The following is a 17,831-nucleotide window of genomic DNA, read 5'->3' as shown; positions in this document are numbered from 1 at the left end:
AGATCACTGGCCTAAAGCATAAAGAGACCAGGACACAGTAGCAGAGCACACAGCACACATTGGAGACACTCCCTGAAGAAACAGCTCTGGGGAACAAGGAACACTACACAGCAGGGCACTATAGGACCACTTCATAAAGCCATTACCCTCAAGAACAGGAGAGAGAGCTGACTTCCCTAACATAAAAACAGGCATAGAGACTTAAAATGAGAAGACAGAGGAATTTGAAAAAATGAAGGAACAGGACAAGGCCATAACCAGAAATCTAAGCAAAACAGATATAAATAATAAGCCTGATAAAGAATTTAAAGTAATGATCATAAAGATACTCGTTGGACTTGAGAAAAGAGTGGAAATCATCCATAAAACCCTTAACACAGAGATAATGAATAGTATAGCAGAGATGAACAATTCAATAAATGAAATGAGAGACACGTTTAATGGAATGAACAGCAGGCTGGAAGAAGCAGAAGAATAAATTAATGACCTAGAAGACAGAGTAATGGAAAGTAATCAAGCTGGACAGAAGAAAGACAAATGATGATAGACAGGGAACTCAGTGACTGCATGAAATGTAATAACATTCATATAATAAGAGTCCCAGAAGAAGAAGGGAGAGAAAGGGAGTAGGATATTTATTTGAAAAAATAATAGCTGAAAACTTCCCTAATCTGGGGAAGGAAACAGATATCTAGATTCAGGAGGCACAGACAACTCCCAACAAAATCAACAAAAGCAGATCCACACATGACATATTATAATTAAAATGGCAAAATGTAGTTATAAAGAAAAAAATTTTTTAAGCAGCAAAACCAAAGAAGACAGTTACATACACAGAAAATCCTACATGGCAAAAGGCAGATTTTTCATAAGAAACTTTGCAAGCCAGAAGAGAGTGGCATGATATATTCAAAGTGCTGAATGGAAAAAATATGCAGCCAATAGAAGGAGAGATAAAGAATTTCCCAAACAAAAACTAAAGGAGTTTATGACCACTAAACTGGCCCTGAAAAAAGTATTAAAGGTGACTCTTTGAGTACAAAGGAAAAATCAGAAGTCAGAGTATGAAAGTAGCAAACACAAAAGCAGTAAAAAAAAAAAAAAATCTGTAAAAAATCAGTCAAGGAACTCACAAAATAAAAGGATGTAAAATATATATATACCTAAAACATAGGAAATAAAGAAGTAAAGAAATGGGTTCAAACTTAAGTGAACATTAACTTAATATACACTGTTCTATGCAGAATGTGTTGTATACAAACCTAGTGGTAACCACAATCAAAAAACACTAAGAGAATAAAGAGAAAGAAATTCAAATATATCATTAATGAAAACCAGCAAACCATGAAAGAGAGAAAGAAGAGAGGATCAGAGAAAAACTTCAGAAACAACCACAAAATAAGTAATAAAATGGCAATAAATACATATCCAAGAATAATTACTTTGAAATATAAATGGGCTAAATGCTTCAATCAAAAAGACAGCATGGATAGAAAAAAACCAGACCCATCTCTCTGCCACTACCTACAAGAGACTTACTTTAAGACACCTGCAGATTGAAAGTGAGGGGATAGAGAAACATTTATCATGCAAATGAATGTGACAAGAAAGCCAGTGTAGCAATACTTATATTGGACAAAATATATTTAAAACAAAGACTGTAACAACAAAGAAGGACACTACATAATTATAAATGGGACAATCCATCAAGAAGATCTAACAAGTATAAGTACTTGTGCATGACAATGGGAGCACCCAAATACATGAAACAGTTAATAACAAACATAAAGGAACTAACTGATAGTAATACAATAATAGTAGGGGACATTAACACCACACTTACATCAATGGACAGATCATCTAAAGAGAAAACGAACAAGGAAACAATGCTTTGAATGACACACTAGAACAGATGGATTTAACAGATATATTCAGAACATTCCATCCTAAAACAGCAGAATACACATTGTTTTCAGGTTCACATGGAATAGTCTCTAGATAATCACATATTACAACACAAAACAGGCCGCAACAAATACAATAAGATTGAAGTCATACATGCACCTTTTCTGACCACAATGCTGTGAAACTAAAAGTCAACCACAAGAAAAAACCTGGAAAGACCACAAATACATGGATGTTAAATAATATGGGTTAACCAAGATATCAAAGAAGAAATCAAAAAGTACATAGAAACAAATGAAAATGAAAACACAACAGCCCAAAACCTTTGGGATGCAGCAAAATCAGTCTTAAGAGGGAAGTTCATAGCAATACAGGCCTATTTCAAGAAGCAAGAATAATCTCAAATAAAGAGCCTAAACTTACACCTAAAGGAGCTAGAGAAAGAACAATCAATAAAACCCAAACCAGCAGAAAGAAGGAAATAATAAAGATTAGAACAGAAATAAATGTATAAAAACTGAAAAATAGAACTGACATATGAAACCAGGAGCTGGTTCTTTGAAAAGATAAAGAGAATTCATAAACCTCTAGCCAGACTTATCAAAAAACAAAAGGAAACAAATAAATAAAATTACAAATGAAAGAGGAAAAATAAAAACCAATACTGCAGCTATACAAACAATTGTAAGAGAATATTATGAAAAGGGGGGGGACTAGGAGACGTGGATTTCGTCTGGTCTCGGGAATTCAGCTGGATAGGGATCAAACTATTCTGAACACCTATGAACTCAACAGGAGATGGAAGAAAAGAATAGCAACAACTCTGAACAGAAAAGTGACCAGTTTCTGGAAGGTAGGATGTGCGGAGAAGTGAATCTGAGGCGATATTCAGGAGGATAGACAGAGGGGGAGGGGCCTCCATCCCTCGGAGCCTCGGAGCACAAAATCGAAACTTGTAGAAGTCGTCTCCGCTGAGGGACCTCACTCCAGTGGCTAAGCGGGGGATGGAACCCTCGCAGGACAGTGTGGTCTCAGGACCCTCGGGGTCACAGAAAGATTGGGGGTGCCTGAGTGCGGCAGAGCTCCCAGGTGTTAGAGCGGGGAGGCCGGCCGCAGAGACAGAGCCGAGGCGCAGGCTCTCAGCTTGGGGTTGCCATAAACCGTGACCGGGGCACAGTCGGGCCACTGCTCCTCCAGCAGGGACCCACCAAGCGGCAGATCTGGGGAGATTCCCCTTCCTCCCCCGGGAGGAGCAGCATGGGAGCGCACCGCAGGGATCGGCTGGGATTGGAGGCTCCACACAGGGTCGAGTGCCAGAGGTAGAAATGCACCGTCACAGGCTGGGTGAGCACAGAGTGCCGCCAGAGACCAGAGAGATGGGAGTGATTGACTGCTTTTCTCTGGGGGCTCACTGAGGAATGGGTCCCGAGTTCTCAGCTCCTCTGGGGAGGAGACTGGGAGGCCGCCATTTTCACTCTCGTCCTCCAAAGCTGTATGGAAAGCTTGCAGGGAACAAAAGCTCCCTAGAGCAAACCCAAGCACATGACGTAGCCTGACCAGGCAAAGGCGGGGCAATTCCACCTCTGGCAAAGACATTTGGGAACCATGGCAACAGGGCCCTCCTCCAGAAGATCAGCCAAGACCAACTTTACCCATCAATGAGAACGGCAGAACTCCAGCACTGGGGAAATACTGCACATAGAATTCATGGATTTTTACCATGATTCTTTAGTCTTTCAAACTTAATTTTTTTTAACTGTCTTTTTTTTTTTTAATTTTTCTTTTTCCCCTTTTCAACCAACATCTTATCAATACCATTTTTTTAAAAAAATCTTTTTTATTTTTCATTTTTGGCATCATATTCCATCCCTTCATGGTAGTTAACCTTATTTTTGGTATATATATATATAAGTTGTTCTCTCTTTAAAATTTTGAGATACAGTTTCTTCTAACAGATCAAAATATACCCTAAATCTCTAGTGTATTGATTTGTTCTAGTTACCTGCCTGATCACATTCTCTCCTTTTATTTTTTTTAAATCCTCTTCCTTCTTTTTTCAAACAACTTCTTATCTTATCAATTACTTTTATAAAATTTTTTATAATTTTCATCTTTACAGTCATATTCCATCCCTTTATCTTATTAACCCTTATTTTTGTGCATATATAGGTTTTTCTTTCTTTAAAATTTTGGGAGGCACTTTCATCTAACAGACCAAAATATGCCCAAAATCTAGTGTGTGGCATTGATCTATGCACCAGCCTGATCATATTTGATCATATTCTGTTTTTTTTTGTTTTGTTCTGTTTTTGTTTGTTTTTATCTTTTTCTTTTTCTTTTTTGTTTTCTTTCTTCTTTCTTTCCCTTTCTTTTCCCCCTGCTTCAGGTTTTTTCTGATTTGTTTAGAGCATATTTTCTGGGGACGTTGTTACCCTATTAGCATTTTGTTCTCTCATTCATCTCTTCTCCTCTGGACAAAATGACAAGACAGAAAAAATCACCTCAACAAAAAGAACAAGAGGCGGTACCGGCTGCCAGGGACCTAATCAATACGGACATTAGTAAGATGTCAGAACTGAGTTCAGAATGATGATTTTAAAGATACTAGCTGGGCTTGAAAAAAGCATGGAAAACATTAGAGAAACACTTTCTGGAGAAATAAAAGAACTAAAATCTAACGAAGTAGAAATCAAAAAGGCTATTAATGAGGTGCAATAAAAAATGGAGTCTCTACCTGCTAGGATAAATGAGTCAGAAGAGAGAATTAGTGATATAGAAGACCAAATGATGGAAAATAAAGAAGCTGAGAAAAAGAGAGATAAACAACTACTGGATCACGAGGGCAGAATTCAAGAGATAAGTGATACCATAAGATAAAACAACATTAGAATAACTGGGATCCAAGAAGAAGCAAGAGAGAGAGGGGAAGAAGCTATACTGGAGCAAATTATAGAAGAGAACTTCCCTAAATTGGGGAAGGAAACACATCAAAATCCAGGAGCACAGAGAACCCCTCTCAAAATCAATAAAATTGACATCTAATAGTAAAACTTATGAGTCTCAGAGACAAAGAGAAAATCCTGAAAGCATCTCGGGAGAAGAGACCTGTAACCTACGATGGTAGAAACATTAGATTGGCAACAGACCTATCCACAGAGACCTGGCAGGCCAGAAAGGACTAGCAGGATATATTCAGAGCACTAAACGAGAAAAATATGGAGCTAAGAATACTATATCCAGCTAGGCTGTCATTGAAAATAGAAGGAGAGATAAAAAGCTTCCAGGACAAACAAAAACTAGAGGAATTTGCAAACACGAAACCAGCCCTACAAGAAATATTGAAAGGGGTCCTCTAAGCAAAGAGAGACCCTAAAAGCAACATAGACCAGAAAGGAATACAGACAATATACAGTAACAGTCACCTTACAGGCAATATAATGGCACTAAATTCCTATCTTTCAATAGTTACCCTGAATGTAAATGGGCTAAATGCCCCAATCAAAACACACAGGCTATCAGACTGGATAAAAAAACAAGACCCATCCACATGCTGTCTGCAAGAGACTCATTTTAGACCCAAAGACACCCCCAGAATGAAAGTGAAGGGGTGGAAAACCATTTACCATGCTAATGGACACCAAAAGAAAGCTGGGGTGGCAATCCTTATATCAGACAAATTAGATTTTAAACCAAAGACTATAATAAGAGATGAGGAAGGACACTATATCCTACTTAAAGGATCTATCCAACACGAAGATCTAACAATTGTAAATATCTATGTCCCTAACATGGGAGCAGCCAATTATATAAGGCAATTAATAACAAAAGCAAAGAAACACATCGACAACAATACAATAATAGTGGGGGACTTTAACACCCCCCTCACTGATATGGACAGATCATCTAAGCAAAAGATCAACAAGGAAATAAAGACTTTAAATGACACACTGGACCAGATGGACTTCACAGACATATTCAGAACGTTTCATCCCAACGCAACAGAATACACATTCTTCTCTAGTGCCCATGGAACATTCTGCAGAATAGATCACATCCTAGGTCATAAATCAGGTCTCAACTGGTACCAAAAGATTGGGATCATTCCCTGCGTATATTCAAACCACAATGCTTTGAACTAGAACTCAATCACAAGAGGAAACTTGGAAAGAACTCAAATACATAGAGGCTAAAGAGCATCCTACTAAAGAATGAATGGGTCAACCAGGAAATTAAAGAAGAATTAAAAATATTCATGGAAACAAATGAAAATGAAAACACAACTTTTCAAAATCTTTGGGATGCAGCAAAGGCAGTCCTAAGAGGAAAGTATATAGCAATACAAGCCTTTCTCAAGAAACAAGAAAGGTCTCAAATACACAACCTAATCCTACACCTAAAGGAGCTGGAGAAAGAACAGCAAATAAAGCCTAAACCCAGCAGGAGAAGACAAATAATAAAGATCAGAGCAGAAATCAACGAAAGAGAAACCAAAAGAACAGTAGAACAGATCGACGAAACTAGGAGCTGGTTCTTTGAAAGAATTAACAAGATTGATAAACCCCTGGCCAGACTTATCAAAAAGAAAAGAGAAATGACCCAAATCAACAAAATCATGATTGAAAGAGGAGAGATCACAACCAACACCAAAGAAATACAAACAATTATAAGAACATATTATGAGTAACTCTATGCCAGCAAATTAGATAATCTGGAAGAAATGGATGCATTCCTAGAGATGTATCAACTACCAAAACTGAACCAGGAAGAAATAGAAAACCTGAACAGACCTATAACCACTAAGGAAATTGAAGCAGTCATCAAAAATCTCCCAACAAACAAAAGCTTAGGGCCAGATGGCTTCCCAGGGGAATTCTACCAAACATTTCAAGAATTAATACCTATTCTTCTGAAACTGTTCCACAAAATAGAAATAGAAGGAAAACTTCTAAACTCGTTTTATGAGGCCACCATTACCTTGATCCCAAAACCAGACAAAGACCCCAAGGAGAATTACAGACCAATATCCTTGATGAACATGGATGCAAAAATTCTCACCAAAATACTAGCCAACAGGATCCAACAGTACATTAAAAGGATTATTCACCACGACCAAGTGGGATTTATCCCTGGGCTGCAAGGTTGATTCAGCATGCACAAATCAATCAGTGTGATAGAATACATTAATAAAAGGAGAAGAACAAGAACCATATGATCCTCTCAATAGATGCAGGAAAAGCATTTGACAAAGTACACCATCCCTTCTTGACCAAAACTCTTCAGAGTATAGGGATAGAAGGTAAATACCTCAATATCATAAAAGCCATCTATGAAAAACCCACAGCGAATATCATTCTCAATGGGCAAAACTGAGAGCTTTCCCCCTAAGGTTAGGAACACAGCAGGGATGTCCACCATCACCACTGCTATTCAACATAGTAGTAGAAGTCCTAGCCACAGCAATCAGACAACAAAAAGAAATCAAAGGCATTCAGGGAACCCTCCTACCCTGTTGGTGGGAATGCAAGCTGGTGCAGCCACTCTGGAAAACTGTATGGAGGTTCCTCAAAAAGTTGAAAATAGAGCTACCATATGATCCAGCAATTGCACTACTGGGTATTTACCCCAAAGATACAAAAGTAGGGATCTGAAGGGGTACGTGCACCCCGATGTTTATAGCAGCAATGTCCACAATAGCCAAACTGTGGAAAGAGCCAAGATGTCCATCGACAGATGACTGGATAAAGAAGAAGTGGTATATATATACAATGGAATATTATGCAGCCATCAAAAGGAATGGACGTGGATGGAACTGGGGGGTATTATGTTGAGTGAAATAAGTCAAACAGAGAAAGACATGTATCATATGATCTCACTGATATGAGGAATTCTTAATCGCAGGAAACAAACTGAGTGTTGTTGCAGTGGGGGGTGGGGTGGGAGGGATGGGGTGACTGGGTTATAGACACTGGGGAGGGTATGTGCTCTGGTAAGCGCTGTGAGTTGTGCAAGACTGTTGAATCTCAGATCTGTACCTCTGAAACAAATAATGCAATATATGTTAAGAAAAAAAAAAAAGAAGAAGAAGGTAGTGGGAGGGGAAGAATGAAGCGGTGGAAATCGGAGGGGTAGACAAACCATGAGCGACGATGGACTCTGAAAAACAAATTGAGGGTTCTAGAGGGGAGGGGGGTGGGAGGATGGGTTAGCCTGGTGGTGGGTATTGAGGAGGGCACATTCTGCATGGAGCACTGGGTGTTATGCACAAACAATGAATCATGGAACACTTCATCTAAAACTAATGATGTAATGTATGGGGATTAACATAAGAATAAAAAAAAAGAAATCAAAGGCACTCAAATTGGCAAAGAAGAAGTCAAACTCTCACTCTTTGCAGATGATATGATACTTTATGTGGAAAACCCAAAAGACCCCACCCCAAAACTGCTAGAACTCGTACAGGAATTCAGTAAAGTGGCAGGATATAAAATCAATGCACAGAAATCAGTGGCATTCCTATACACCAACAACAAGACAGAAGAAAGAGAAATTAAGGAGTCAATCCCATTTACAATCGCACCCAAAGCCATAAGATACCTAGGAATAAATCTAACCAAAGAGGCAAAGGATCTGTACTCAAAACTATAAAATACTCATGAAAGAAATTGAGGAAGACACAAAGAAAGAGAAAAACATTCCATGCTCATGGATTGGAAGAATAAATATTGTGAAGATGTCAATGCTACCTAGAGCAATCTACACATTTAATGCAATATTCATCAAAATACCATCCACTTTTTTCAAAGAAATGGAACAAATAGGGCACCTGGGTGGCTCAGTTGGTTAAGCGACTGCCTTTGGCTCAGGTCATGATCCTGGAGTCCCGGGATCGAGTCCCGCATCGGGCTCCCTGCTCAGTGGGGGGTCTGCTTCTCCCTCTGACCCTCCCCCCTCTCATGCTCTCTCTATCTCAGTCTCTCTCTCAAATAAATAAATAAAATCTTAAAAAAAAAAAAAGAAATGGAACAAATAATCCTAAAATTTGTATGGAACCAGAAAAGACCCCGAATAGACAGAGGAAAGTTGAAGAAGAAAAGCAAATCTGGCGGCATCAAAATTCCAGACTTGAAGCTCTATTACAAAGCTGTCATCATCAAGACAGTATGGTACTGGCACAAAAACAGGCACATAGATCAATGGAACAGAATAGAGAGCCCAGAAATGGACCCTCAACTCTATGGTCAACTCATCTTCGACAAAGCAGGAAAGAATGTCCAATGGAACAAAGACAGTCTCTTCAACAAATGGTGTTGGGAAAATTGGATAGCCACATGCAGAAGAATGAAACTGGACCATTTCCTTACACCACACACAAAAATAGACTCCAGATGGTTGAAAGACCTCAATGTGAGATCGGAGTCCATCCAAATCCTAAAGGAGAACACAGGCAGCAACCTCTTTGACCTCAGCCGAAGCAACTTCTTCCTAGAAACATCGCCAAAGGCAAGGGAAGCAAGGGCAAAAATGAACTATTGGGACTTCATCAAGATAAAAAGCTTTTGCACAGCAAAGGAAACAGTCAACAAAACCAAAAGACAACCGACAGAATGGGAGAAGATATTTGCAAATGACATATCAGATAAAGGGCTAGTATCCAAAATCTACAAAGAACTTCTTAAACTCAACACCCACAGAACAAATGATCCAAACAAGAAATGGGCAGAAGACATGAGCAGACATTTTTCCAAAGAAGACATCTAAATGGCCAACAGACACATGAAAAAGTGCTCAACATCGCTCAGCATCAGGGAAATCCAAATCAAAACCTCAATGAGATATCACCTCACACCAGTCAGAATGGCTAAAATTAACAAGTCAGGAAAAGGCAGATATTGGTGGGGATGTGGAGAAAGGGGAACACTCCTACACTGTTGGTGGGAATGCAAACTGGTGCAGCCACTCTGGAAAACAGTATGGAGGTTCCTCAAAAAGTTGAAAATAGAGCTGCCATATGATCCAGCAATTGCAGTCCTGGGTATTTACCCCACAGATACAAATGGAGGGATCCGAATGGGTACGTGCACCCCGATGTTTATAGCAGCAATGTCCACAATAGCCAAACTGTGGAAAGAGCCAAGATGTCCATCGACAGATGAATGGATAGAGAAGAAGTGGTATATATATACAATGGAATATTATGTAGCCATCAAAAGGAATGAGATCTTGCCATTTGCAACGACGTGGATGGCACTGGAGGGTGTTATACTGAGCGAAATAAGTCAATCAGAGAAAGACATGTATCATATGACCTCACTGATAAGAGGAATTCTTAATCTCAGGAAACAAACTGAGGGTTGCTGGAGTGGTGGGGGTGGGAGGGATGGGGTGGTTGGGTGATAGACATTGAGCGGGTATGTGCTATGGTGAGCTCTGTGAATGTGCAAGACTGTTGAATCACAGACCTGTACCTCCGAAACAAATAATACAATATATGTTAAAAAAAAAAAAAAAAAAGAGAAGAAGAAAGAAGGAGAAGGAGAAGGAGAAGGAGAAGGAGAAGGAGAAGAAGAAGAAGAAGAAGAAGAAGAAGAAGAAGAAGAAGAAGAAGAAGAAGAAGAAGAAGAAGGAGAAGAAGAGGAAGAAGAAAGCAGGAAGGGAAGAATGAAGGGTGGGAAATTGGAGGGGGAGACGAACCATGAGAGACGATGGACTCTGAAAAACAAACTGAGGGTTCTAGAGGGGAGGGGTGTGGGAGGATGGGTTAGCCTTGTGATGGGTATTAAAGAGGGCACTTTCTGCATGGAGCACTGGGTGTTATATGCAAACAATGAATCATGGAACACTGTATCAAAAACTAATGATATAATGTATGGTGATTAACATAACATTAAAAAAAAAAAAAAAGCTCTGGCCCTTTCTCAGGTTCTCAGCAGCCTTCCCTGCACTGCCTTCTCTTTTAGAACCCTGCCTTCTCAGGGTTCACTGAGGCTGTAGCTCTTCCTCATTCACCTTTGCTGGCTCCTTCCACTCTTCCCAGCCTCCACCTTAGGCCCACCATCCCTAGAAGATCTCAGGATTGGCTTTAAACACCGGCCACTCTCTGAAGATGTCTATATTTTGACCCAACTAGCTCTGAGCTGAGTCTCCCACTCACAGCGTCCTCTGCACCCTGGTTCAGCACTGCCCAGTGCCTCTGCTCTTGTTCAGCCCAGTTCCTGGCTACCTTCTCAAGGTCACAAAGGGCTCTGCTCACCCAGAGGTCTCTCTTTTTCTCTTACCTTTCTCATCCATTTCTCCTAAACATATCCCAAATCCTGCTGCTTGCACCTGGCCATTAATTTTCATGCAGGTGGCTGGAACACTCCAGTCCCACAGTCTGTCCTCTGGTGGGACCCCAACACCCCAGCCCATGGACCACTCTCTCGGAACACCTTCCAACACTGCAGCCCACAGTCTGTCCTCTGAGGACCCCAATACCCCATCCCACTACCCATCCTCTAGGAATGCCCCCCAGTATCCCAGGCCACAGCCCATCCTCTGGGAGGACTCTCCCAACATCCTACCCACAGACTAACCTCTGGGAACACCTCCCAGCATCCCAGTCTGTGGCTGCACTTTTCTGGGGCCCACAGTCTCAGCCTGGCCTCTCCCCACTGAGCCCAATATGTCTGACCTGCAGAGAGATGCCTGGGGCTCACCCCTAAAGACTCCACAGAGGGGTGCCTGGGTGGCTTAGTCATTAAGCGTCTGCCTTTGGCTCAGGTCATGACCCCAGGGTCCTGAGATTGAGCCCAGCATCGGGCTCCTCCCTCAGCAGGAAGTCTGCTTCTCCCTCTCCCACTCCCACTGCGTGTGTTCCCTCTCTCGCTGTGTCTCTCTCAGTCAAATAAATACAATCTTAAAAAAAAAAAAGACTCCACAGAGCCTGCCCTGAGCATTGGGCTGAGCTCAGACTGGGATAGAACATCCGCAGTCAGCAGAAGAAGGGCTACACCCCTGAGACCCTGGGTGCAGTTGTGTCCTGAGCAGGGACAGAGGTGGGGTAGCCACTATGTGAGGTCTAAGTGGTAACAAAGAGGCAGTGCCCCTCTGCCAGCCCAGCCTCCACCATGGCTGAGCCCAGTCCTTTCCTTCTGAGCAAGATTCATACCAAAATGACCAAATTGCCACCAACTTTTAGAAAAATATAGATATTATGGCTGACATTTCAAACCCCATGGAATGCTCCTGTCTTCCCACCTGGTCCTGAATGTGTCCTCTGGCCCTGCTTCCTTCCCCAGCAGTCTTGTAGCAGTGCTTCCCCTCCAGGATCCCTCCAGGTCCTGCAAGAGCCCTGCTCACCTAGGCCGCTCCTGCTAAGGGCTTGGTCTGTCCTGCCACAGACTTGACCCCCTACCCATGCCTTGCCTAGAGGCAGAGCTGAAGCTCACCATCCCTGCTTCCGGTCATGCTGTTTGACCTTGCTTCTCCTCCTGCAAATGTGCCCACAGCCTGGGGAGGAACTCATTGGGAGGACAGGTCTGGGTACAAGAGTGGCCAGAGGCCAGGGCTCAGGCACAGGGACAGGGCACCAGACACAGGCTCCAATACCTGCCCCTACTGAGGAGGGAATGGAATTCTGCCTTTGGCCCCTTCTTAACGTGGTCCAGCAGTTGTTGTTAGTTGCTCTGACCTGAGGGATGACCGGACAATTGAGGGGATGTAACAAAGCGGGGGGGAGGGGGGGATCTGTGAGTTGTCTTCTCAGATGCTAAAGCCAGGCCTGGGCACCCCCAGGCCCTTCTGATGGCTCTTGACAGCAGAATTTGGCTGGGGTTTTGTAGGCATAGTAGAGTTTGCTGGCATTATGGAGCAGAGCTCAGGTTTGGTGCAAATGGGTTGGCAGAGGCATGAGGGACAGGAAGCACGAGTACGACAGGGGTCCCAGGAACCTGTCCTCGGTGCCCCTCAGGCCAGCAAGCTGCACCTAAACAACTGTCTTTTTGGCGCACCGCGTTGCCTCCTGTCCTGGGGATTCGGTGCCGTCCCCTGTACAGGCATGCCAATTAAACAAACTGAATTACTGAATGAAGACCGACACGTTGGTTTTACAGTAGTGCATAAATCAGCAGCGACAATATACATCATTTGGAATATAGTACCTTCGTAAATTTTAAGGACACTTTTCTTCAAGTTCTTTAATCAGTTGACATTATACAGTAATGAAAAGAGAAAAAAATATATATTGGCTGCTGTGAAAATCTTATTAAAAAGAAATCGCTCCGCAGCTATTGCTTTCCTCCTTCGGACAGTCTAAGGTCCTAAGAAAACACTCCAGTCATCCAGTATTCCTTGCCACATTAAGCACTACTCAGGCCCAAAGCTTCGCCGTCAGTTCAGAGCCGTCTAGAGGTGTGGCTGCCTGGGCAGGTAGGTAACGGCTCAGTTTGTAGGGGCGCGGCTGTAGTAGGGTCTGTGTCTGCAGGGGCGTGGCTGTCCGTGGGGGCGTGGCTGCGTCACAGGCGTCTGAGTCCACTGCACTTGTTCTAGTTGATTAAGCCAGAAAAGGAACAGGCACAGCCCCTGGGGGGAGGGGGCCGGTACAGCCCAGGCCCGGGGGTCAGCCTCCTTCTCAGCTCGCCCTGCGAAGAGGTAGATGTGTCTCTGCAGTGAGTAGCACAGCGCAGGCTATGCCTCTGCCCCACACCAGGCCAGTCTGACCGTTTATCCCTTCAGATGGGATTTGCAACATGTGAACTTGGGTAGAAGTTTCTAGAACGTGCAACCCAACAGCACTGTTTGCCCTTTTATGCTCTCGTTTTACGCAGTCTCCGATCCTGTGACGAGAGTTGCCCTTCCTGTGCTGTGCGCAGGGAAGGTAACGAGTGGGTTGTGCTCAGAAGCACGCCCAGAGGCCTCCAGGGGCGGTGCCCCCCTGCTGCAGTCTGGAACTGGGCCGCCCTGGGCTGCCTCCTGCCCTCGGCAGGACCCACTCTTATGTCAGGCCCTGCCACCAGCGCCCACGCGAGGAGAGGCCGTCTCTTCTACCTGCACTTCAAGCTGTTCCCCTTATTCCTGTGTTGCTGTGTTGTTTTGGACTTCTGTCCATCCTGCAAACCAGTTTGAAACTGTCCTTTGCCCCTCAAAAAACAGACTTGCCCTGGGGCGAGTCCTCACTACCGTCTCCCGTGGAGCGTGCCTCCTGCTTCGCAGTGCATATCGGGTAGGGGGCACGGAAACCACAGCGGTGCGGCCAGAGCACCAATCTCACCACCGAGAGGCCAGAGAGGCCACCAAGTCGGGCCCCATCGCGCGCAGGACTGGGCCGCTCAGGTAGCACCAAGTGCCCAGTGTGTGGGCGACTGTATGAGAGAAGCCCGCTCTCTGAGGATGCGGCGGGGCCGCCCCAGGATGCACAAGAAAGGGCCTCTCCCAAGGTGGTGCAGCCGCCCACAGGAGCTAACCAGAGAGACCTGGTCTGTGGAGTCTCTTTCTCTATTTCCAGTATATAGGAAAGATTGGAAAACTCGCCGAGCTGCACAACGGCTCACGCCTCCTCTGCAGACCACCTCCTCTGAGCCTCTAAGCCTCTACCTTATCCTTCCCCTTTTCTGGCCTTACATGTCTCCATGGCAGGCCCAACTCCTCCCCTCCGCACCCCAACCCTCCGCCCAACCTCCCCCTCCCCCACACCCGTAGTTAAAGGGCTCTACACCTTTCCCCTTTACCAAGAGGCTTAGATCTCTCTGATGGACAGGCGATGCCCCCCAAGCTCCCCTCTGCAGCCTAGATCATGTGCAGCTGCCTCTTGTCTCCAGTGACCTCTCAAAGGCTCATAAACCCAGAGTCTGAGGGCTGTCCTCACCCTGCAGACCCTTTACCTGTGCCGTGCCCCAGACCCTGGCTGTGCAGGACTTCACAAGCAGCCAGTCCTTTGTGGTGCAACGCCAGGCACCTGCTGAGCGCCTGGCCCAAGTCTGGGTCTGTAAACACAAAAATGTCCGCACACAGGGAAGCTTGTGCTTAATATCCATGTCCTTGGAAGGAGCTAGTGACATTAAATCCACTTATTCCGCTGTGTGTGGCCAGAGTGAAGAAAAAAAAAAAAGAGGCTCTGGGGGATTTAATGTCCCCCCCGGCGCATTCCATTGCACAGAAACGCCTGACTAGCGCTCACGTGTGTGAAGCCGGCGGTGGCAGCAGATGCCGCCCTGCAGTTCAAGCAGAACGTTAGCTGTCTGACACGTCCAAACTCCGCTCAATATCCCATGGCCCACCCCGGAATGAGGGACCCAGTTTGTCCTGGGAACCTGCCTCTTAGTGAGCTGCTCCCATCAAATCCAGAAAATGCTTGGTGTGGGAGTGAGCGCCCTATGCTCATGCCAACTGCTCATTTTCCCACCGACGAACTTTCCCTGATCCACAAAGGAACAACTGAACACAGGATTATTAAAACCCTACCTGCTCCCCAGAACAGACAGGTTAGTTCCTCACCTCCTCTCTCCCCACTGGCCTGAAGACGATCTTTCTCAACAAAAGTGAAGTTGTAAGGTCCAAACTGATAGCTCCGGAACGCTGAGTGGAGAGCAATACTCCGAGTAAGAAAAACTGCAGGCGCAGGACGCTGGCCGGGGCAGCCCTCCTCCGCACCTCCCAGCCTGACCACGCCCACAGACGTCACAGCGGGCAACGCCACCCCCCCCCCCCCCCCCCCCCCCCCCCCCCAGCCGCCGCGGGGGGCACCCCCCCCCCCCCCCCCCCCCAGGGCGGCCAGCAGGACTTGGCGAAGGGGGCTCCCTCACCGCAAGAGCTACAGGAGACTCAGGAAATGGAGAAAAAAGGCTGTTGGTAAAAGGTCAGACCCTCTCTGAAAGCTGACAGTGTCTGCTCGCTGTACCCATTACAAGGTCTAGTTGATAGAAGGTAGCCCAGTACAGGTTTTTCCCTATGAACAAGAATTCGGAAAAAGTAAACTGAGGGACTATTTTGCCTCCTTTTTTTCTCTTCTGCATTTGAAGAGTTCTCAGCTATTGCTGATAAACCTGACCAGCATTCCTCTTATTTTCTCATTGCCTGTTCCCTCTCCAGCCTAGGACTGTGGCCAATGTCGTATTTGTGGAAAGCTCACTCTTTCTCTCATACAACACACACAAAGAGACGTCAACACAGAGATACGCAAACACACGCACAGATGCATCAGACACAGACACACAAACTAAACACAGATACAGATAAGTACACACATAGACACACACTACACAGACACATAAATTGCATACACACACAAGGAAATACAGGCAGACATATAGACACACAAATACACACACAGAACAGAAACTACACGGAGACACACACATACCTACAAGCATACACTATACACAGACATATTAACCTCACACGGAAACAGGGACACACTGCAGTCCCAGGGCTGGCCACAACCACTAGGGAGCCCAAGTTGTCTGAGATAAGGTCCAGTACGGCATTTCAGACACCTTGTTTCCGATTACCGTGCACGTCATGCGTGGACACAGCTCACATGTGCTGTGCCTGGTGACTCCATCCACGTGGGGCAGGGCACTGTGGAGTCTGTGACCACAGCAGAAATGCTGACGTGTCTACACTCATCCCTGAGCCTGAGCATCCTCCTCCAACACCTCAAGAAACAGCAATTCAGGAGAGTGTCACGGGGGCCCAGAGTATGAACGTGCAGGCACCCTCAGTGGTTACTACCATCCTTACAGAATAATATCCACACCTGGGGAGCCTTGGTGTGCAGGCCGACAGGTCCAAAGGAGGATCATGAAGCACAAGGAGGGCAACTATGGCCAAACACATAGTTTACTAATGCCTGTGTTACTAATGTTCACCTGTGGACTCAGCCGGATGCCTGTATTTCTAATGTTCACCTGCTGACCCAGCCTGGCCAGCAGGGCTGACTGCATGCTTCCTTCTTCCTCTTCATCAAAAGCCCCTAATATTCTTTATGTAGCTGTTAAATATTTGTGGTAGGATCATCTATCCCTGCTCCAGGAGTGAGTGCACGTGGCCCAAATTATGGAAGAAATCCCACCCCTGCCAGGAATTGGCACCCACATGTCCCAACCCACATGGCAACAAAGCCCACACAGAGCAGTGTTCCATGCTGGACTAAGTTTCAAGCTCTCCATCTCTGGGCTCCTTAGTCATTGCTAACCCATCCTCTTGCTTGTTGAAGCCAGGTCCAATTAGGAATTCAGGCAGTTAAGAATGAGGATTGGGTGGAGATAATATTAGTGGAAACTACAGCATAATTCATGGTGTTGGTGCTGTACCATGGAGAAGTTCTGAATTTCTTCAGTCAGAAGTGATTGGGGACAGTCTCAGAAATGATGTGGTGATCCTGAGCTGGGCAGGAAGACTTCACCAAAATCTAACCATAGAGTCACACTTTTCTTGGATGACTTGGGAAATTCCTGAGGGAAACTCTAAAATAGGAGCTTTCTAAATGGTCTTAGCAAAGAGGAATATCATTGGAATCAGACATAAAGGCTAAATAAAGGTGGCTCTTTTCAAGTATACAGTGCTTGGATGTATAAATTCTTAAATACCTGTAATAAAATCCGTTTGTTTACATGATATAAGTAGTGGTGGGTTTTATATGGATGTGTGGATGTGCATATTTTATGTGTTTGTGGGTGATCCAGTGAAGTGCCCCTGGCTTCTCACCCTCAACAGACAGATGTGACTCAGAGCCATCTCCATCCCAGTCCTCCACCCCCACTTCACATGGAAATCTGTCTGCAGCTCTCCTTTGGAAACCCTACCTTCTCTCAGGAGTCCCTGTGACCACCCACTGTGCAGGCCTCTCTGGCCACCAACCTTTGCCTGCTCTAACTGCGTAGGCTACACTCTTGTTCACCCACTGCTGCCCACAGATGGTTCAACTCAGCCCAGCCTCCCTGACCCCTAAG

The 17,831-nt window shown here is 44.8% G+C and overlaps 1 protein-coding gene across 2 annotated transcripts in view; it reads right to left on the bottom strand.

Moving 5' to 3' along the window:
- The window catches only part of OCA2 (OCA2 melanosomal transmembrane protein), a 545,103-nt gene extending 529,589 nt beyond the window's left edge, over positions 1-15,514 (bottom strand). Inside the window, exons 1-2 of one of the 2 annotated variants that reach the window (XM_035023928.1) lie at positions 15,376-15,514; positions 14,763-14,864 (exon numbers count right to left, since the gene is read on the bottom strand). The gene's annotated coding sequence lies outside the window, so the exon portion shown is untranslated. The remainder of the gene's footprint in view (positions 1-14,762; positions 14,865-15,375) is intronic. The other variant, XM_035023929.1, reaches the window with a different exon arrangement.
- Positions 15,515-17,831: the final 2,317 nt, after the last annotated feature.

The sequence above is a fragment of the Mirounga leonina genome, unplaced genomic scaffold, assembly GCF_011800145.1.
Source record: "Mirounga leonina isolate KUSES-001 unplaced genomic scaffold, KU_Mleo_1.0 Mir_178, whole genome shotgun sequence".
NCBI lineage: Eukaryota > Metazoa > Chordata > Mammalia > Carnivora > Phocidae > Mirounga > Mirounga leonina.
Note: the sequence above shows the minus strand (reverse complement) of the source record. Positions and strands in the feature narration are given on the sequence as shown.